The 23,381-nt window shown below is 34.9% G+C and overlaps 1 non-coding gene across 1 annotated transcript; it reads right to left on the bottom strand.

The window, feature by feature from the left end:
* Window positions 1-1,783: 1,783 nt before the first annotated feature.
* On the bottom strand, window positions 1,784-1,894 carry LOC140870069 (small nucleolar RNA R71). The gene has a single exon (XR_012147051.1). It is a non-coding gene; the product is annotated as a small nucleolar RNA R71 (small nucleolar RNA).
* Window positions 1,895-23,381: the final 21,487 nt, after the last annotated feature.

Raw genomic sequence — 23,381 nt, forward strand, 5'->3', positions numbered from 1 at the left:
CTTGGACTCTTGCTCTCATTTGCCCTATAAATAGATGTGTTGTATAAACTTTGTAGTATGCAAAAGTGTAGAGAAATTCCTCACTTGTAAAATAAATATTGTGTGTGTAAGAATAAAAGTTTGAGTGTGCATATTTCTCCAAGTTTAAGTATGAAATTTCTTTTATCCTTACTCTTGAGTCTTATGTTCATGACAAGCTAAATCCTTTTATGTCAAGGTGAAAAGGTTTCATTGTTGGTTAAGTAAGATTGTTTATATTTTGTATATTCTTTCCTTTTCTATTTTTATTTTTATTTTTACTAATTGATCTTTATTTGTAGGTATAATTTGGATGATTTATTGTTATCTATTTACATCAAATACTTGGTACCTTGAATGTGGTTACCTTGATTTGTTGTCTAATATGATACAATAAATACTACAATAATTATATACTATAAATATATGAATCAATTTATAATAAAGTCATATATATTATTTAGACAATAGCGTGGCTCTGCCGGTTGTTCTAAATAATATGTTGTGATTTGAACTAACATTTACTTTTTCGCAACTAACATTTACTTTTCTCGCATCTAACATTTACTTTTCCGCAACTAACATTTACTTTCTCGCAACTAACATAAAAAGTCATATATTTTATTTAGACAATAGTGTGGCTCTACCGGTTGTTCTAAATGAAATATTGTGATTTGATCTAACATTTACTTTTATGTCAATTTATATTTATGCATTTATATATATATATTATGGGTACCATGTATTAAATATCGGTTAATCTGATATTAATATAGTGGAAACTATATTATATGATATATTTGTTTAAATATTTAATTGTTATTTTTATGTTTATATTTATGCATTTATATATAGTATGAGTACCATATATTAAATATCGGTTAATCTGATATTAATATAGTGGGAACTATATTATATGATATATTTGTTTAAATATTTCATTGTTCTTTTATGTTTATTCTTATTTTAGTTTCTTTTATTTATTTTTTTAAGCAATCTTAAATAAACCAACAATGAATCTTTGAAGCCTTGACAATTTTATAATTTGTGTATTTGAAGTTTTATAATAATATTTCTATCTATAATATATAATTGCTAAAATTAAACTTACAGCATCCTCTCCGTGGATCGATCTCGTACTCACGAGTATATTACTTGCAGACAACCTACACTGTGAATTACAATTTAAGTTGTAGCAAGTTTTTGGCGCCGTTGCCGGGGAGGTATAAATTAAGTTTAATTTTTGTTATTTATGTTACTTATGTAAATAGTATGTTGCTTTTAATTGTATGATTGTTTGGAGTCTTAAACAAAGTGGTAGACTTGTTCGAGTATCTGAAAATATTTTAAACATGGAGGATAATTCTAATAATCAAGATGATAATAATAATAATAATCAAGAACATGAACAACCAAGAACACTTAGGCACCATATGAATCCAATAAGAACTAGTACACCATCTTGTTTAGTTTTTCCTCCTGATGCGTCTAATTTCAATTTTAAGCCACAAATCATTCAACTTTTACCAAATTTTCATGGCCTAGATTCTGAAAATCCATATTTGCATTTAAGAGAATTTGAGGAGGTTTGCAACACTTATAATGATCAAAATTGTAGCATGGATATTCTTCGATTAAAGCTTTTCCCTTTTTTCTTAAAAGATAAAGCTAAAACATGGTTGCAAAATTTGAAATCAAGTTCAATAAGATCATGGGAAGAAATGCAACAACAATTTCTAAAAATGTTTTTTTCTTCCCATAGAACAAACTCTTTTAAAAGATAAATTACAACTTTTTCTCAAAAACAAGGGGAAACATTTTATCAATGTTGGGATAGATATAAAGAGTTACTTAATACATGCCCACATCATGGTTTTGAAATATGGAGGATAGTTTCTCACTTTTGTGAAGGTTTAATACCTAAAAATAGGCAAATGATAGAATTCATGTGTAATGAAACTTTTGAAGATAAAAAACCCAAATGAAGCTATGGAATATTTGGAGTCATTAGCAGAAAATGCTCAAAATTGGGGTAATATAGGCTCAATTGAACCACCAAGTAAAACCAATAATTCAACAAATGGGGTTGGTATTTATCATCTCAAAGATGATGTAGATATTCAAGCTAAACTTGCATCTTTAGCAAGAAAAATTGAGTCATTAGAAATGAAAAGGAGTGATCAATTAAAAAGTGTTCAAGAAATTGTTTGTCATATATGTGATACACATGATCATCTTACAAAAAATTGTCCTATTTTGCCTTCATTTAAAGAATGTCTCCATGAACAAGCCAATTATGTTAACAATTTTAAAAAACCAACATTAGATCTTTTTTCACAAACATATAATTATGGTTGGAGAAATTATCCTAATTTTAGTTGGAGAAACGATAATAATGCACAACCTTCACAACAACCTTTTCAAAATAACCAAAATCATCAAGTTTAAGCTCCTTATATCACACCTCCAAGAAAACATTTTGAAGATGAAATTCATGCATACAATCAAAAGCAAGAGTCTATCAATATTCAAAACATTCAATCTATGAATGATTTGAAAGAAACTGTTGCAAAATTTGCATCTGCACTTAATATTCATGAAAAAGGAAAATTTTTCATCTCAACCACAACCTAATCCTAAAAATAAAAATCAAGATAAATTTGATCAAGTAAAAGTTGTTATTACTCTTAGAAGTGGTAAAATAGTTAATGATCCATATAGTGATGAAAACAAAGATCAATTAAACTCAAAGAGTAAGGATTCAAATCCTGATACTTTTGAGAAAGATGATGCTTTGAGTCCTAATAATAAGAAAGTTGATGATAAATTATCTGAAGTAATATATGAGTCAAATAAACATGTTCCTTTTTCTCATGCATTAGTTAATAATAAAAAACAAAAAAAATTAATTATGATATTTATGAAGTTTTTAAACAAGTAAAAATAAATATTACATTATTAGATGTTATTAAACAAGTGTCTTCTTATGCAAAGTTTTTAAAAGATTTATGTACTGTGAAAAGACAATTGCATGTAAAGAAGAAAGCATTCTTAACTGAACAAGTAAGTTCTATTATTCAAAATAATTCTACTTTGAAATATAAAGATCCAGGTTGTCCAACAATTTCATGTATTATTGGAAAAAATAAAATTAAAAAAGCTTTGTTGGATTTGGGATCAAGTGTGAATTTACTTCCTTATTCAGTTTATGAAAAACTTAAGTTGGGAGATTTAAAACCTACATCTGTCACTCTTTTACTAGCCGATAGGTCAATCAAAATACCTAGAGGTATCGTAGAAGATGTGTTAGTTCAAGTCGATAAATTCATATATCATGTGGATTTTATTGTCTTGGATACACAACCAATAGAAGTGCACAATGAAATTCCAATGATATTGGGACGTCCATTTCTAGCAACTTCAAATTCTTTAATTAATTGTCGAAATGGAATAAAGAAATTATCTTTTGGAAACATGACTTCGGAACTTAATGTGTTCAATTTAAGTAAACAACCAAGTATTACTGAAGATGAAGATGATAATGCAATAGAAACTATCGTGGAAGAATGTCAACAAGAAAACTTAAATCAACAATCTGATGTTTGTTTAGTGAAAAATTTTGATTTGGAAAATATTTTTGAATCAAAACTATTTGAAGAAAACAATCAACTTGAAGAAGAAAATGTAGTAGCCGATCATTTATCAAGAATAGTTTGTGAATCATCTCAAAATGAAATACCAATAAATAAAAATTTTCCGGATGATCAACTATTTTATGCTACTACTATGTCTTGGTTTGCTAATATTGTAAATTTTCTTGTGACAAATAAAATGCCTTCTCAATAGAGTTCACATGATTAAAATAAATTCTTGAAAGAGGTAAAAAAAATTTATTGGGATGATCCTTATTTGTTTAAGTATTATCCGGATCAAATTTTTCAACGATGCATACCCGACAATGAGGTAAGTAGTGTCATTAAATTTTGTCATTCTGAGGTATGTGGAGATCAATTGTTGTCAAAGAAAACAGCTAAAAATGCAAAGATTTATAAAGATAAAACAAAAGTCTTTCATGGTAAAAATATTATGAGAAAATCTTTTGAAATCGGACAAAAAGTTTTACTCTATAATTCTCACTTGCATTTGTCTCCAGAAAAACTTAGATCACGATGGTCTGGACCATTTATTGTTAAATTTTTCTATCCTCATGGCGCTGTTGATGTTGAAAATCCAAAAAATAATAATGTGTTTAAAGTTAATGGGCAAAGGCTTAAACCATTTTTAGAAAATGAAATTTTTGATGAAGAGTTTATGCCTTTATATTATCCAATTTAATTGTTACTTATATTTAATTTTTTCCGAATTGAGTTCACTTCCCGGTTAAGTGGCAGATAACGGTACTTCGTGGCTCTTACAGTCGGTTAAATTGGTTTCCCACAATAACTGATCCAAAAATTAAAAACAAAAATTTTTTTTTATTTTCAAAATGGAAGAAGCTATCAAAGAGCATGTAAAAGTTTTCACTTCTTCTCTTCCTAAAAAGGTTCGAAGAATGATTTATGAATACAGGCGTGAAAGATTGAAAATTCTTATGCAAAAAGGAATTCCGGAGGATATTCGTCTTATAATTGAAGCCAGGGTTCGATTAGGTGGCGAAGTTCCAAAAATCTTACCTATTCGAAATATGTCTGGACTAGAAAAAAACACTTATGCGAAGAAAATGAGGGTTAAAACAAAATTGGATGGGAAGCCAACCCTCAACTCATAAGAAGATGTTAAAGTCATCATTGATTCAACATGTCACAAAATGGTTTGTGTTTGTTCCTCATCTTCAATAAATTCCAGGTGATATCTCTTTCATTATGTACTCTTTATTTTTCTTAAAAATTAAAAAAATGTCATATTCAGGTTTGGGAGAGGGTTTATCTTTTAAAAAAAAATATTTAAAAATTTAAAAATAAAAAAAAATATTTCTATAATAATATTTATTTTTCCTTTTTCAATGGCAGAGTAAGGAGTCAAAAACTCCTGACACGTATTAGTTTTTATTTATCATATTATCACAATAGATTAGATTTTAATATTCCGTATATATTTAAATTGCAAACTACTAAGAAAATGAAGTCTTTTTGTATAGATGTTTATTTATTCTTCTTTTTATCAATTTAATAGAAAATATATAATTGATGGGATATAAGTTATAAATAATATATAATTGTGTGTTTTCAAATAACATATTTTTTAAAACTTTTATGAGTATATAGTTAAAGTGATATTGATTGAATGAATAATAACATGTATAATTGAAGGAATTAATTTGTAAAAGTGCAATATATACTCACATAAATTTTGTGAGTGAGAGGTGAGAATTGAAAAAACAACTTATAATCTTTTATTGATTATTAAGAAATGGTTGATTATTAGATTAAACCTATTTTTAAAAAAAAAAGAAAAAAAATTGTGCATATAAAAATTGGCTGCAAAGTTGTTTGAAGTTTGATTGTAAAGATGTAGAGTATTAATATCTCTACTATAATTACCAATGTAATAGATTTACCTCATAAATAAATAAATAAATAAACTTTGAAAATAGAAAAAAGAAAATGTTACATATTCAAAGTTTATTGTAGGTATTAATTAGTTTTGTAAAAACAACTTTGCAGCCAAGTGCAAAAAGAGAAAAAAAAGAGAAAAAAAAAACATTGAAAAAAAACAAAAAACAAAATGGGTGTATTCTTTGTAAATTATCCTATCTTATTTTCAATATTAGGTTATTTGATTGTCTGCTTTACATATTAGTCATTTTCAATAAGTGTATAATTTTCTTCGAACTTCATGAGTGAAAAATAGTTATATATGAAATATCATAACCCGATAGAATATGGAGTTGAGACTTTTACATTAAAATTCCTGATAATATACATGTTATAAAAATGATTTCTATTATCATTTTGATTATATTATTCTCAAAATTTTTAGAAAATATTTATATAAAAAAATTATATATATTTAATATTTTGATATTGTTTGAAATATATATGTATAACCCATCCAATTATATATTAATATATTAGTTGATAGAAAAATTTATAAATAAACATATGATCTCCTTACAAGTGTGTTTTAAAATGTTAAGGTTTCCAAATTTGAATATATATATTAAGGAATAAAAATCTAACTTGTGATTTTATGATATTTTATGATATTTTATTACTAAGGGACTAGTAATTAGCCGGTTTGGGGGTGTGATGAAACTTAAAATTTGTAATTATTTATATGTTAAAAAATGTGTTTTAAAATTAAAGTTTCATTAAAATTATGAAGTTTTATTATTTTAGTGTTATGTGTTTATATTTAAATATTTTACTAAAAATGTTGTATTTTATGTTTTGCGCAGGTTTGGTAAAAATAAAATTACTCAAGCTACAAAGGTCATATTGGAGTAATCTTAAATCCTGTGGAATCACAAAAGAGGCATCTTCAACTTTAAAGAAGACAAAAAATTCTAAAAACTTCATTAAGATGATCAAAATAATCAAATATCAAAATGGAGACAGATTTACTTTTACTATGACCAGCTTGTAGTAAAAATATCATAACTATTTCACATTTTACCCAAAAGAGGTGAATTATTTGTCCAAACACATCTACACAAAATATCCTACGTGTTCGATGTTGAATGGTAAGGCTGAATTGGTGGTCTAAGACATCAAACATTCCAATTAAAGTTGGGTTATGGTATTGACATTCAAGGAGACAAGCACCCACCAACTTTACTATTTCACATTTAATGAGCCTTGGACTCTTGCTCTCATTTGGCCTATAAATAGATGTGTTGTATAAGCTTTGTAGTGTGCAAAAGTGTAGAGAAATTCCTCACTTGTAGAATAAATATTGTGTGTGTAAGAATAAGAGTTTGAGTGTGCATATTTCTCCAAGTTTAAGTATGAAATTTCTTTTATCCTTACTCTTGAGTCTTATGTTCATGGCAAGCTAAATCCTTTTATGTCAAGATAAAAAAGTTTCATTGTTGGTCAAGTAAGATTATTTATATTTTGTATATTCTTTCCTTTTCTATTTTTATTTTTATTTTTACTAATTTATCTTTATTTGTAGGTATAATTTGGATGATTTATTGTTATCTATTTACATCAAATAGTTGGTACCTTGAATGTGGTTACCTTGATTTGTTGTCTAATATGATACAATAAATACTACAATAATTATATACTATAAATATATGTATCAATTTATAATAAAGTCATATATATTATTTAGACAATAGCGTGGCTCTGCCGATTGTTCTAAATAATATGTTGTGATTTGAACTAACATTTACTTTTCCGCAACTAACATTTACTTTTCGCAACTAACATTTACTTTTCTCGCATCTAACATTTACTTTTCCGTAACTAACATTTACTTTCTCGCATCTAACATAAAAAATTCATATATTTTATTTAGACAATAGCGTGACTCTACCGGTTGTTTTAAATGAAATATTGTGATTTGATCTAACATTTACTTTTATGTCAATTTATATTTATGCATTTATATATATATTATGGGTACCATGTATTAAATATCGGTTAATCTGATATTAATATAGTGGGAACTATATTATATGATATATTTGTTTAAATATTTAATTGTTCTTTTTATGTTTTTATTTATGCATTTATATATATATTATGGGTACCATATATTCAATATCGGTTAATCTGATATTAATGTAGTGGGAACTATATTATATGATATATTTTTTTAAATATTTCATTGTTCTTTTATGTTTAATCTTATTTAAGTTTCTTTTATTTATTTTTGTTAAGGAATCTTAAATAAACCAAAAATGAACCTTTGAAGCCTTGACAATTTTATAATTTGTGTATTTGAAGTTTTATAATAATATTTTCATCTATAATATATCATTGCTAAAATTAAACTTACAGCATCCTCTCCGTGGATCGATCTCGTACTCACGAGTAAATTATTTGCAGACAACCTACACTTGGGTAAATTACAATTTAAGTTGTAGCAGCGGCGAGAGTGTTAGAGGGAAAAGAGAAAATATTTTGACGCATGCTTTGGGAGTAAACTAATGGGCCGAAAATTGGCCCGCTGACTTAAAAATACTCTTTTTAAAACTTTTTACCTTCTAATTTTAAAATAAAAAGCTGCACACAAATTTTAAAATAAAATATGCACAAACAACAAATTTTAACTTAAAATTACTTTCATCTCGTTCGTAGGCTAGTCTCGACTCATTTGGTCACTAGAATCAATCCATACTTGGAAAACATTAAAAATGACATCTTTGCATAAAATCTCATATTTTAGTCAATTAAACACATAATTTTTCATGCTACTAAAAATTTCCTCATGAGTAAGTTCTGTGAATTTTTTGGACCTCACATATTTGTTTCTCTCTAGTGCGAGTTCGAAGAGGAACATGAGATCCGTTCGCGGACCTGATTCAGAGATTGAAGAAAGATGTTTTCAAGTTGATCGTTCGTAGAGAATTACAACAAGAACTATCTATGCTAATCCTGGAATAGTTGGTGTCAAGTGAACTATTCACTAAGGCTACGTTTGGTTGGTATGATAGGATTATTGAATGATTAGTACATAAATGATAAAAAGAATGATTGAAATAGAAAAGTAATAATAGTGATAAATTAGTATTGTGTTTGGTATGATTTTTGACAATGAGATAAATTTAAAACCTTTTATTTTTGGACAAAATTACCCTTGGAAGTATCTTAATATTATTTATTTTTTGGGTTTTTTTTAATGGAATTTTACTACCCAAATTCATCAAGTTCAACTGCTCCCTCTTCAACGAGATAAATCTGAGAAATCCCAAAAATCTTCCACAGGCACCACAAAAAATCAGATGACTCAGAATTTTTTTTATCAATTTCTTCTTCAAGCGAGATAATGGATTCTGCTTCAAGTCTAGAAGATTCTCTTTTTCATGCCCTCGAATTGTTTGAGTTTCGTGAATTCTTGTTCAATTTTTTTTTCTTTTTGATTTTGTGAATATCGAAATCATTTTCTCAACCAAAACCAGAAACCAAACACCATCACAGAAATAAAATTTGTAAACAAGAATTCGATGTTGATTTAATGAGAAAATGAAGCGTTCATTTGTCTTGCCAAGTTTATGATGTTTTTGCAAGTTTCTTTTTTTTTTTTAAATAGATGCTTTTGCAATTTGAAAACCTTAATGTGCACAGATGCTTTCTTCATCATTTAGATGGGGGAGAGATAGGTTGGGCATTTTTTTTGGATGTTGGAAAAGGGTAGAATTGGAAATAAATTGTGACTAAGAAAGTGATTGTTAATACATGGGGTGGAGGTGGGTTTACTTTCCATATATTAATATGGCTTTATCCTTTCGAGAATGGATTGGGTAAGATAATTAAAAACTGTAGTGACCCAACATGGTATCACCTACTAACTGGCAACTAATAGCATGCATTAAACTTAATACAGCAAAATAACTTAACAGAGTAAAACATGCGGAAACAAAACCATAATTTACATATCAGCTTTAGGAACATAATCCAGTCTTAAATCTGTAGTGATACAACCAAATCGAAACCTTAAACAGTAAACATTATAGAGCTATATCGAATCCTGCTGTATAATAAAAAATCCTCAAGGCTCCTGCTCCCTAGTCCTGCCTTGAACTACCAGCTCCGTCCATCCTGCGACCTGCCCCATGGAATAGGGTGTCCAAGATAACAACTAGGACGTGAGCACTAACGCCCAGTACATAGACATGAGTAAACATATGTATATAATGCATGCAACATGATGACTGGCACAGGGTCATCTGAAAAATCATGCTCAGAACCGGTGCCACATGAGTGCTGCCACCGCACGGATCAACCTCTGGGTGCAACCACACTCGTCTAGTACAACAGAGTAGACAGACATAAATGCCCCCGCCATCGCGGTACTCTCAGTGACAGACTATCGAGTATAGAGCTGAGCGGCTCTATAATCAGGTATAACAAGGTATAGGCTCAACGTGTATATGCACATGACATATGAGTATAGAAAACGGTAAATCATACATCATGCCATATAATAATGCCAAATAAATGAAACATATAAACATGTATACTCGCTGGCAATCTCAGTCAATGTGTACGTACCTCTAGGCTAGTTCAAGTATAGTAAGATCCTAGATTTCAAGCCTATATTCAAAAGTTCACCGTATCACTACATAAATTCTATAAGCCTTAACTAAGCTAATAAGTACTCCCAAAACTTAAACAGATTCCCGGACCATACCTTCATCCGTAGTTAGCCCTTTGAAGTCGCTAGTTCTGGATGACTATAACCATACCTTGGTTATTCCAGAACCTCTATTATAACCGATAGGGCCCTCAAGTGTATATCTCACACTATATAACTGAAGAAAGAAACTCGGGAATTCGTATTTAGAAATGAATCTGAGAAGCCCTATTTATAGGCAAAATTCCTGGCCAGGATCGGAACTTTCGATTTCATGATCGGAGCTTCCGATCCAGCTCACTGCATGCATGTGTGACACATCGGGATCGGAACTTCCGATCGGGCGATCGGAGCTTCTGATCTGCTCTACGTTCAACACTTGTCAAAACTCGTGGCTGAGTCATCGAGCATTGCTGGCAGCTGGAGATCGGAACTTCCGTTCCAGGATCGGAGCTTCCGATCTCTGTGCTTCCGATGAGGTTCTGAAGTGGCTGGGATCGGAGCTTCCGATCTGAGTTCGGAGCTTTCGATCCGGCCCAAAGTCAAAAGCCCAAATTCTCTTTCGAAGTCTAATAACACTCCGAAATTGATTAATTATCAACCCTTAATCATGTTTAACATATTATTATCTTAAAATGAGTTATGGGTTACTACATTCTCCCCACCTTTAGATATTTCGTCCGTGAAATAACATATAAAGACAAATCAAGATAATAATATGAAACATCAAACCATGTTTTATTACAACAACTATAATTACATCATACATGGTAAATCAAAAGTACAAAGCAAAAAACTCAGTATATTCCGCTTGCATACGACTCTCAGTTTCCCAAGTTGCTTCTTCAATGCCTCGGCGCTGCCACTGTACCATCACAAGTGGTATAGTCTTGTTCCGAAGAACTTTCTCCTTCCTGTCTAGGATACGGATTGGTCGTTCAACAAAAGACAGATCTGGCTCTAGCTGAATATCAGTAGACTGAATCACATGAGATTCATCAGCTATATACTATCGAAGTAACGACACATGAAAAACATTATGTATACTGGAAAGATGTGGCGGTAAAGCCAAATGATATGCAACATCTCCGATCTTCTCCAGTATCTGGAAAGGCCCAATGAAATGAGGAGACAACTTGCCTTTCACGCCGAATCTCATCACCTTTCTGAAAGGTGATACTCGAAGGAACACATATTCACCAGGTTCAAACTGAAGTGGCCTACGACGAATATTAGCATAACTGGCTTGTCTATCTTGAGAAACTTTGATCCTATGCTTGATCAAATCTACCTTGTATACAATCTGCTGCACCAATTCAGGACCCTCGACTTGTCGTTCCCCGAATTCATCCCATAATAATGGAGTACAACACCGTCGACCGTACAATGCCTCAAAATGTTCCATATCGATACTACGATGATAACTGTTATTGTAGGCAAATTCGATCAAAGGTAACTGATCCTGCCAAGATAAGCCAAAATCCATGACAGAAGAACGTAGCATATCCTCCAGCATACGAATCGTCCGTTCTGACTACCCGTCAGTCTTCGGATGATATGCAGTGCTCAAACTTAGAGTGGTACCCAACGCCTCCTAAAAACTACCCCAAAAACGTGAGGTAAATCGCGGGTCTCTATCACTAACTATGCTCACTGGAATCCCATGCAATCGCACTATCTCCTGGATGTATAAACGTGTCATGCGATCATAAGAATACTCCCGGTTATAAGGAATAAAGTGTGCTGATTTCGTCAAACGGTCAACGACAACCCAGATAGCATCACACTGACGTGTAGTCATAGGTAAGTGGGTAACAAAGTCCATAGTCACGTGCTCCCACTTCCATTCGGGAATCTCAAGATTCTGCAATAATCCACCTGGCCGTCGATGTTCAGCCTTGACCTGTTGACAAACCAAACATCTCGAAACAAATTGATACACACTCCTCTTCATCCCTTTCCACCAGAATCTAGTTCGCAAGTCCTTATACATTTTCATGCTTCCAGGATGAACTGATAATCGACTCCTGTGAGCTTGAGATAGAATATCGTTTCTGAGCTCCGCAACATCAGGTACAACCACTCGATTCGATAAGCATAATAAACCATCTGCCTGAAAATGGAATCCAGATGTATAAACTCCATTGGCTAGATGTGCCAAACGCTGAGTCTTTACATCAGATATCTGAGCATCTCTGATCCGAGAATACAATGCTGGCTCAGATAGAATAGTATACAAACGAATCCCATTCCTCCCTTTCTTGTGCTTGAGCGTAAAACTCAATGAACAGCACTCTTGAATCATATGAGATACTTCACTAGTCTGAAGTGCAGAAAGTCTCACCTGCTGACTCAAGACATCAGCAGTAAGATTAACAGAACCTGGATGATATTTGATTTCACAATCATAATCTTTCAGAAGATCCATCCAGCGTCTCTGTCGCATATTCAACTCCGCCTGAGTGAATAAATACTTCAAACTCTTGTGATCCGTGAATATCTCAAATTTTTCTCCATAAAGATAATGCCTCCAAATCTTGAGCGCAAATACAATGGCGGCTAACTCGAGATCATGTACTGGATAATTACTCTCATGCGTCTTCAACTGTCGAGAAGCATAGGCAATAACATGTCCATGCTATGTCAGAACACATCCTAACCCCTGACCAGAGGCATCAGTATAGACAACATAACCTCCTGATCCAGAAGGTAGAGCTAGCACAGGTGCAGTAGTAAGACGTCTACGCAGCTCGTGAAATGACTCCTCACAATCCGAGGACCATATGAAGGCAACATCTTTCCATGTAAGCTGTGTCAAAGGCCTTGCCAACTGTGCAAAATTCTCGATGAACCGACGGTAATATCCAGCTAGACCCAAGAAACTATGAATCTCAGCAACCGTCGTCGGATGAGACCAGTTTAGCACTGCCTCTATCTTAATAGGATCAACAGATATCCCTTCATTAGAAATCACATGACCGAAAAACACTACTCGATCAAGCCAGAATTCACACTTGCTCAATTTTGTATACAGCTGCTTATCTCGTAACGTCTGTAAAACAATCCTTAGATGTTGTGCATGCTCATCCTTGTCATGTGAATAGACAAGAATATCATCTATGAAGAAGATGACAAATCTATCCAGATACTCTCGAAATACCTGATTCATCAGATTCATAAAGACTGCCGGTGCATTCGTCAAACCAAATGGCATCACCAGAAATTCATAATGCCCGTATCTGGTCCTAAAAGCAGTCGTAGAAATATCTGAGTCTCGTACCCGCATATGATGGTATCCAGATCTCAGATCTATCTTAGAGTAAACAGAAGTACCCTGTAATTGATCGAATAGATCATCAATCCGCGGCAAAGGATACTTATTCTTGATGGTGACACGATTCAACTGCCTGTAATCAATACATAATCGCATCGATCCATCCTTCTTCTTGACAAATAAAGCAGGTGCTCCCCACGGAGAAACACTCGGACGAATATATCCCTTATCAAGCAGATCCTGTAACTGCTGTTTCAATTCCATCATCTCTGAAGGTGCTAGACGATAAGGCTCTCGGGATATAGGCGCAGTTCCTGGTACTAGATCAATACCAAATTCAACCTCTCGCACCGGAGGAAAACCAGGAATCTCATCAGGGAATACATCAGGAAACTTGCTGACTACCGGTAAATGATCAATAACCGGACTACTCGTGGACATATCAACTGCATAGATGAGGTAGCCCTCCCCACCTGACTCCAAGACATGACATGCCTTCAGAGCCGAAACAAGTGTCATCGGAGGTCGCGCACCCTCACCATAAAAATACCAGCTATCACCCTCAACCGGATGAAACTGTACCAGACGCTGATAAAAATCCACAGTAGTGTGATACAAAGTCAGCATATCTATTCCCAAGATACAATCAAAATCTGTCATCGCTAATATCATCAAATTAGCTGCTAACACATTACCCTCAAACTCCAGAAGGCAACCCATCACTAGACGCTTAGTTACTATCTCTTGCTCCAATGGAGTAGATACAACTAAATCCATATCTAATGATACATAAGGTAATCTATGTCTCTTAACAAAGCGACTAGAAATAAAGGAATGCGATGCTCCAGTATCAATTAAAACAAGTGCAGGAATACCACATAACAAAAAGGTACCTGCCAACATTCGATCGCTTCCCTCAGTAACCTGTTCTTGAGACAGAGCAAACACCTGCCCTTGAGTCTGGGGACGATAACCAGAAGAACTCTGTGGTGCTGACTGCTGACGTGGAACAATAGAAGCCTGAGATCCAACCTGGGATCCCGATCCACTATAAGAACCCATGCGCTGAGGACAATCTCTCCGCAGATGTCCCTGCTGCCCACAAATATAACAAGCACCAGTAGCTCTCCGACATGAAGCTGCAGGATGCTTCCCTCCACAGTGACTACAAAACTCCTCCTTCTTCTTCTTCTTCCCAAAACGGAACATACCTCGTGAACCACGAGATCCAGATGAAGTAGTAGGAGTAGAAGAAGACGTAGGTACAGATTGCACAACAGATTGAGCTCGAGGCTCAAAAGATCCACTAGGCTGTCCTGGCATCATCAATTGTGCCCGCCTATTGCTAGTCTCCACAAGACGGCAACGGTTCACCAAAGTCTCAAAAGACACCGGGTCATCACAGACGACAACCTGAGAGTAGATATCTTGGTTCAAACCTTGTAGAAAGATATCATACTTCGACGCATCACTCTCATTGATATGAGGACTGAAAGGTAGCAGATCAAGAAATCGTTGCTGATATTGATCAATAGTCATTGATCCTTGCCTCAGAGTAAGCAACTCCATCGATAGTGCTTGGCGAACAGCCAGAGGAAAATAAAATTTCTGGAACTCCCGACAGAAATCCCCCCAAGTCACCTGTCCTCTCTCAGTACGTGCCTGAGCAGCTTTGGCATCCCACCAAAAACGTGCTCGATCCTCTAAAACAAATTCTAGAACTTCCAATTTCTGATCCTCAGTACAATCGAAAGCACGAAAAGTACTCTCGAGTTTAGACATCCAACTTCTTGCTTGTTCTGGATTCTCGCCTCCCACCAAAGGTTTCGGTCCTATTTGCATGAACTTATTGATAGAGTAGCGACGTCTACCCTCATGATGACGATGTTGATCATCATGATGGCGGCGACGATGATGATGATGACCACCTCCCTGGCCAACACTATCGTGACTCTCGTCAGCCATATCCTGAAAAGAATTGCACATTAAAATCCCAAATGCGCAAGAATTACTCAAAACTAATTCTAAATCCCAAGTACTAATCCCAAAATCTAAGCATGCTCTGATACCAAAAATGTAGTGACCCAACATGGTATCACCTACTAACTGGCAACTAATAGCATGCATTAAACTTAATACAGCAAAATAACTTAACAGAGTAAAACATGCGGAAACAAAAACATAATTTACATATCAGCTTTAGGAACATAATCCAGGCTTAAATCTGTAGTGATACAACCAAATCGAAACCTTAAACAGTAAAAATTATACAGCTATATCGAATCCTGCTTTATAATCAAAAATCCTCAAGGCTCCTGCTCCCTAGTCCTGCCTTGAACTACCAGCTCCGTCCATCCTGCAACCTGCCCCATGGAATAGGGTGTCCAAGATAACAACTAGGACGTGAGCACTAACGCCCAGTACATAGACATGAGTAAACATATGTATATAATGCATGCAACATGATGACTGGTACAGGGTCATCTGAAAAATCATGCTCAGAACCGGTGCCACATGAGTGCTGCCACCGCACGGATCAACCTCTGGGTGCAACCACACTCGTCTAGTACATCAGAGTAGACAGACATAAATGCCCCCACCGTCGCGGTACTCTCAGTGACAGACTATCGAGTATAGAGCTGAGCGGCTCTATAATCAGGTATAACAAGGTATAGGCTTAACGTGTATATGCACATGACATATGATTATAGAAAATGGTAAATCATACATCATGCCATATAATAATGCCAAATAAATGCAACATATAAACATGTATACTCGCTGGCAATCTCAGTCAATGTGTACGTACCTCTAGGCTAGTTCAAGTATAGTAAGATCTTAGATTCCAAGCCTATATTCAAAAGTTCACCGTATCACTACATAAATTCTATAAGCCTTAACTAAGCTAATAAGTACTCCCAAAACTTAAATAGATTCCCGGACCATACCTTCGTCCGTAGTTAGCCCTTTGAAGTCGCTAGTTCTGGATGACTATAACCACACCTTGGTTATTCCAGAACCTCTATTATAACCGATAGGGCCCTCAAGTGTATATCTCACACTATATAACTGAAGAAAGAAACTCGGGAATTCGTATTTAGAAATGAATCTGAGAAGCCCTATTTATAGGAAAAATTCCTGGCCAGGATTGGAACTTCCGATTTCAGGATCGGAGCTTCCGATCCAGCTCACTGCGTGCATGTGTGACACATCGGGATCGGAACTTCCGATCGGGCGATCGGAGCTTCCGATCTGCTCTACGTTCAACACTTGTCAAAACTCGTGGCTAAGTCATCGAGCATTGCTGGCAGTTGGAGATCGGAACTTTCGTTCCAGGATCGGAGCTTTCGATCTCTGTGCTTCCAATGAGGTTCCGAAGTGGCTGGGATCGGAGCTTTCGATCTGAGTTCGGAGCTTTCGATCTGAGTTCGGAGCTTCCGATCCGGCCCAAAGTCAAAAGCCCAAATTCTCTTCCGAAGTCTAATAACACTCCGAAATTTATTAATTATCAACCCTTAATCATGTTTAACATATTATTATCTTAAAATGAGTTTTGGGTTACTACAAAAACCCAACCAAACATTAGTTAAACAAGTCAAACCAACATCAATCCAAGCTAATCATTTGTACCAAACGAGCCCTAAAGATATAAATTCTATAACACCCTATGAATTTTAGTTAAACGGTATGAGTGTCCAAGCATTCTGAACGTCAAAACGAAAATTTTAAATTTTTCTGCATTGAAGGCAAGAGAAAATGGTACTCCAACAATTCACTATCTGGGCATCTTTCAAATCTTATTTTATTGCCAAGTGTGGAAACTCAACAGGGGTAAGTGAGCATTAGTAAGTAGTAACTTAGCGTTAACGAAAAGAAATGCCAGATATTCGGGAATTTTTAATATATTTAAGACTATGGTAACACCGAATATCTATACTATATAATAATGCACCAACCCTTTAAAGTAACTGTTGGGCACAATAATTGTCCCTGATAGGTAGAGAAATCGAACCATGACTGCTGTGTAGTTTAAAAGATTTGAGTTGCATCATTTTAGTTATAGATTTTAGTAAAGAGGCAAGCGTTTGATCCTACAAATTGGTATCAAATCTAAGATCATGGGTTTGATCATCATTGATTGCAAGAAGTGCAATTATTGGGAGGATTTGTTGGGGTGCAAAAATTCTCTCTGCTAAGTAGAGCGATCAAACTATGACACTTGGGCTGCTGTACAATTTAAAAGATTTGAGTTTTACCATTACAATAAGCTATATTTTTTGGTAAGCGGTAAGTGCTCGATTCTACAGTAACTATTTTGGTACATTAATGGATTGACAAAAACACACCTTATTTCATTAAATAAAAGTTGTTACAACAAATATATTTTAGCAAATTTGAAAAATAACTAAATGGTTTGTTAATCATACTTAATATGTTAAAAAAACATTTTTAAAAAAACTTAGTGATTTAACCAAAAAAAAAAACTTTTAATTATGTAAATTTTGTGCATGTGAACTATCGTGTGCGTGGTTTTCTAGTAGTTTATAATAGATCATATGTAGCTTTGATCTAATTTGTGGATCACTGAAAATATTATTAATTTTTTAAATCAAAAGTATTACTTGTTCTGTTAAAAATATTGGTTTTTATGTCAAAAATTTTACTTCTAAGGTATCTTGCTACGATCAAGAGCGAGGACTGATCGGCCTAGTTTGACATAAAAAGTACTTTTTTCTATGTCCAATGTATTATTTTTATATTAAAAGTATTAGTTTTTATAGTAAAAGTATTATTTCTAACGTATGCTAATTTGACATAAAAAAATATTATTTTTTTAAAAGTATTAGTTTTGCCAAAAGTATTACTTTTTCTAACATATGCTAAATTTTAATTAAAAAATGAGATGAAAATTAAAAAAATACCCCACATTTAAATATCAGTTGTGAAAATATTATCACAATATCAAGAAATGACAATTTGGGAGTACTCGAGAATTAAGTAAAGAATGAGATGAAAATAACAAAATACAGGTACCAAAGACGAGTAAAATGTTTAATCAAATTCTAGAACAAGGTCAAGAAAAATTTAATGATACCGAAACTACCTTTCCACAATCACCTACAACCAAGTCCCTCACACACCTGCTGTCAAATGCCTACACAAAATATACCAACTAGCAGCAAACTCGAATATACTGATGCAATGAGCTCCCTCTTAAGCAATAACTTTCTCATCCCGAAGCAGCATCTGATCAAAGTGCCACACTCCTGATATCCATATGAAAAAAAAATATGCAAGGATTTAAAATTTTAATAATATCGCCTCTATGAAACAGAAACCAAATTCCTACCATAAATCACAAATGGAAAAACATGCACAACAACCTCGTAGACAATTAAGCACTTTCTAGTGTTGAAGAATGATCAATTTGAATTCATCAAATGAACTACTAATTATAACTAATCCTCCAAATTAAAATAAGTTTGTTTAACTTAGCAGAGGGAACATTCCCAATATAAAAGAAACTGGATAAATAGATGTTATAGAGGCTCTAGATCAATTTTCTGTTAGGAAGATGCATCAATAATTTGTACAAACTAATGAGAAAATAATATTTTCATATATCTCAAAGAATGAATAAACAAGATGTTTATATACAACAATAAAAGCCTAAGAAAGATAGAGATTACAAATAATAAAACATTACAAGATAAAAGAAAACATAATATAAAATATATTCCAATAGGCCCTCACAAGATAGTGAGCTCATAGAGACACCATCTTGGAACATAGGAGACGAAGGCGAGAACCAAAGAGCGACTTCGTTAAGGAATCAGCTAGCTGGCCAGAGGACGAGACATGAAAACACAAACTTTGTGGCTCTGAAACAGCTCACGTACAAAATGATAATCCAAAGTAATGTGCTTCATGCGAGAATGAAATACAGGATTTGCACAGAGATGGATAGAACTGATGTTTTCACAATAAAGAGGAACCGTAGAAGACGCACGAACAACACCAAGTTCATCAATAAGAGAGCCAACCCATTGCACCTCCACAGCGACACGATACTCAACTTCACTAGAAGAGCGAGCAACATAGCCCTGTTTTTTAGAGCTCCAGGAGACTGGATTGGGACATAGAAACATAATATAAGCACCAGTGGACGTGAAATCATCCACATCACCAGTCCAGTCCGCATCACAGTAAGCATATAGGGATAGAGAACTGTGACACTGGAGAAAAAGACCATAGGAGCGCGTACCATTGAGGTAACTTAAAAGCCTCTTGACAGCCCCCCAATACATAAACGATGGAGAGTGCATAAACTGTGACAGCTTGTTAACAACATATGAAATATCTGGGCGATTAAATGAAAGAGACTGTAAACTACCAACCGTTTGACGATACAGGGTGGCATCCATAGGGGGCGAGCCATCAGACAGGTGTAGTGCAGGGGACGTGGAAATAGGCGATTGAGCCGGCTCCAAGTCAGCCATGTTAACACGGTAAGGATGTCAAGAAGATAATTTTTCGAGAGATACGGAGGCCCCCTGCATAGGAATAAACTTCAACATAAACAAAGTAAGACAAGAAGCCCTGAACCTTGGCGGAGAACCAACAGCTTAACTGATCAATGAAGTCTGGGATATCGCCAGAATTATTCCCTTTGAGAATCAAATCATCAACATAGACAAGAAGATACATAGTACACGCCTCAAGAGAATAAAATAAATAGGGATGTGTCAGCACGGGAGGTAGTGAAGCCAAGACTGAATAAAAACTACCGAAGGGCCGTGTTCAAGGCACGGGGAACCTGCTTAAGACCATAAATTGCTTTTTTCAACTTGCATACATAGGATGGAACATTAGGATGTAGTTGTTCCATATACACACAATCGTCTAGCTGACCCTGCAGAAAAGCATTATTTACATCCATCTGAAGGAGAGACCACCCATAGTAAACGACAAGGCATACGAGAATGTGAAATGTAGTGGGTTTCGCCATAGGACTGAAAGTATCGGTGTATTCAAGTCCGGGGCGCTGATGAAATACCTTCGCAACAAGGTGAACTTTGTAGCGAGTGTTGGGCTTGAAGATATTATTTCTGGAGCGGATAACCATAGGATGAGGGGAAGGATGAGAAGTCGAGGGAATGGGTGGGGTGCATGCGACTGGTTCAAGGTTGATTCAGTAGGCCGAGGTATTGTGGGTTTGGGCTTGGTGACAGGTGCAGGCTAGAGAGAGCATGTGGGCAGAACAATTCACGATGTAGGAGGACATGGAGGTGAAGAATCGCCAGACGGAGAATCCTCCACAGGGACACCACCAGGAAGCACTCCATGAGGGAACCAGAGCTTACGCCACGACTAGTGTAAGGCCCTGAAATTAATTATTTTGGGATTAGTGGAATTTATTATTATTAGAATTAAATTGAATTGAAGGGAATTAGTTGAGCCGGGATTGAATCGATTTAATTTGAAGTTCAGGGACCGAAGTGCAAATAGGACGGTTGACTAGTATTTGGGGGGAGTTATTAATATTATTATCTACATCACCATCACTCACTATTCTCTCCTCCCTCCCATCTTTCTCTCGCGTCGACCGAGAAAAAGAAGCCATGGAAGGTTTCTCAAGCTTTTGCTCCGTCCGATTCGCCGATCCGACCGTTAGATTTCAGATTCGAGTTGAGATTCACGATCACCGCAATGAGGGCTTCATTCTGACATTTGGGTTGATGATTCGGGTTTGGAACAAACTTGGAAGTTTGAATCGATTTGAGAATTGAAGAACGATTTGAATCCTCGACGAACTTGAAAAGGTAAGAAGACGACGATTGAATGAATGGGATGATTAACTCGAATTTGATTTAATTCGAGTGCCCAAAAGAAATCACATACTTGTATGCTATTTGAATTAGTAGATTTTATTTGAATGAGTTTAATTGCACTTGCATACATCTTGAGCTGAATATTCGATTCGTTTTGAATTTAGACGATTTAGGGAACTATATTGAAGTGGCTTTGGATTTCGAGTTTTTCCAATTGCTAGAATACTTCTTATAGTTGCTCTAAAGTCTAGGGGTTTGAGTTGAACGACATTCACCCCGAATGGGTGTGTCGGTGAGTTGTTGGTGAAAACTTGACCCCGGGATCCCAACCGAGTACCGATTTATTTTGATTATCCGATTAGATAATCCCGAGTTTTCAAGTCATGCATTGCATTTTAATGCATTTTGAGTTGAGTTTTAATATGCCCTTTTGAATTGATTGGCTCGATGTTTTATATAACATGATTTTTTATATTATTTAAAATTTCCTGATTTGTCTCTTTTACTGGGAATTATATTCTCACCAGATTATCCGGCTGTCGTTTTGTTTGTATGTGTACTTGACGGCAGGTGGGGCAGGATCGAGTCAGAAGCTGCATGACTAGATCGAGTGGGAAATGATAGAGTGAGGACTTGGTTTTAGAAGTCATACCATGTATTCGAACTCCCTTTTATTCCATTTTGAATTGTAGAACTTAGAATCGATGCTTGTTCTACATTTTTATGTATTTGAATACCTCTTTGTTGGGAAAATATTAGTTGGATCATGTTAGAATCATTCTGGGTATGATATTACACTTTTGGAGTCTTTTTTTGAGCAGAAACAGCAGGCTATGCGCGCCCGCGCAGCACGGGAGGCATGCCCGCGCGTTCTGCACTTTCTCGGAGGCCCGGGCAGGGCGTTATGCGCGCCCGCACCTCGTTTGGCGCGCCCGCGCCTCACCCCGAAAAAAAAAAAACCTACTTTTTGCGTCGTGGTTTTGTGTTGCCGAATGTAAGATGTGTGTCGCTAAATGCCTTACTGATTATTTTTATTTCTTTTGATTACATGATTTATTTCTGTTCGAGAGATTAGAATTCGGGTCCTCACATTAAGTGGTATCAGAGCGATAAGATTCTTGGAGTTGAACTAGAGTGAGCGGGGTAGATCGAGTCCGCATCAATTGAACTCTCGCATGTGATTGATTTATTTAAATGATTATTTAAATATGTGCGAGCATACTTTATTGATTCTTGAATTATTTGAATTACATGACTATGTGATTTAAATTTTTAAAGCATGAATTACTTTAAATATGAACTGTATTTTTATTTCGGATCCGAGTTCCACCATCTGCTTGAGCTAGCATATCAAAGTTTTTTTGCGATACGAATTAGAACCCGATTGAGATCCGAAATTCAGTGATTTGTAGTCGAACAAACTTATCGAACAGAGATGTGGGACACCGAATTTTGAGACGGAGTTTTGGTATCCTTTTCACACTGAATATCAGAATTGTCTCCTGAATAATTTTAGCAGACGACAACCAGCAGTAACTCCTTTGACTGATCTAGATTGTACCACTAGGGCCCTGATAGAAGTCACTCTGACACCGATGGGAGTACTATCGAGGAGGTTTTAGTCGTTCAGATTATCAATTTTGTAGTGTTCCGAGAATGTTGTTGGATGCAGAAGTTGAATAGAAGAGATCGATCAGTTGGGTGATTCTCTGAACTACACAGATGACCGGAGAATTCGGTTAGTGTGGTACCAACTTAGAGGATTGATAAAAGTTGGTAGAATTTGAAGAAGAGAGCATTAGGGAATCAAGGTTCGATAACTTTTTAAAACCCGCTTTCATCCGAATTTCTTCGACAGATTCCTTTTCATCGTTCGATCAGAGTTAGAGGGACTTAGAGATCATCTTTAATCGAAGAGAAAGCCGTTTATGAATCAGTGAGCAGTGCCTTGAGATCGGAATAAGCTGTCAGATTTATCGTCAGCCAGACACTTTGCCAGAATTCATCATCAT

This window comes from Henckelia pumila, chromosome 4 (assembly GCF_033568475.1).
Source record: "Henckelia pumila isolate YLH828 chromosome 4, ASM3356847v2, whole genome shotgun sequence".
Lineage (NCBI taxonomy): Eukaryota > Viridiplantae > Streptophyta > Magnoliopsida > Lamiales > Gesneriaceae > Henckelia > Henckelia pumila.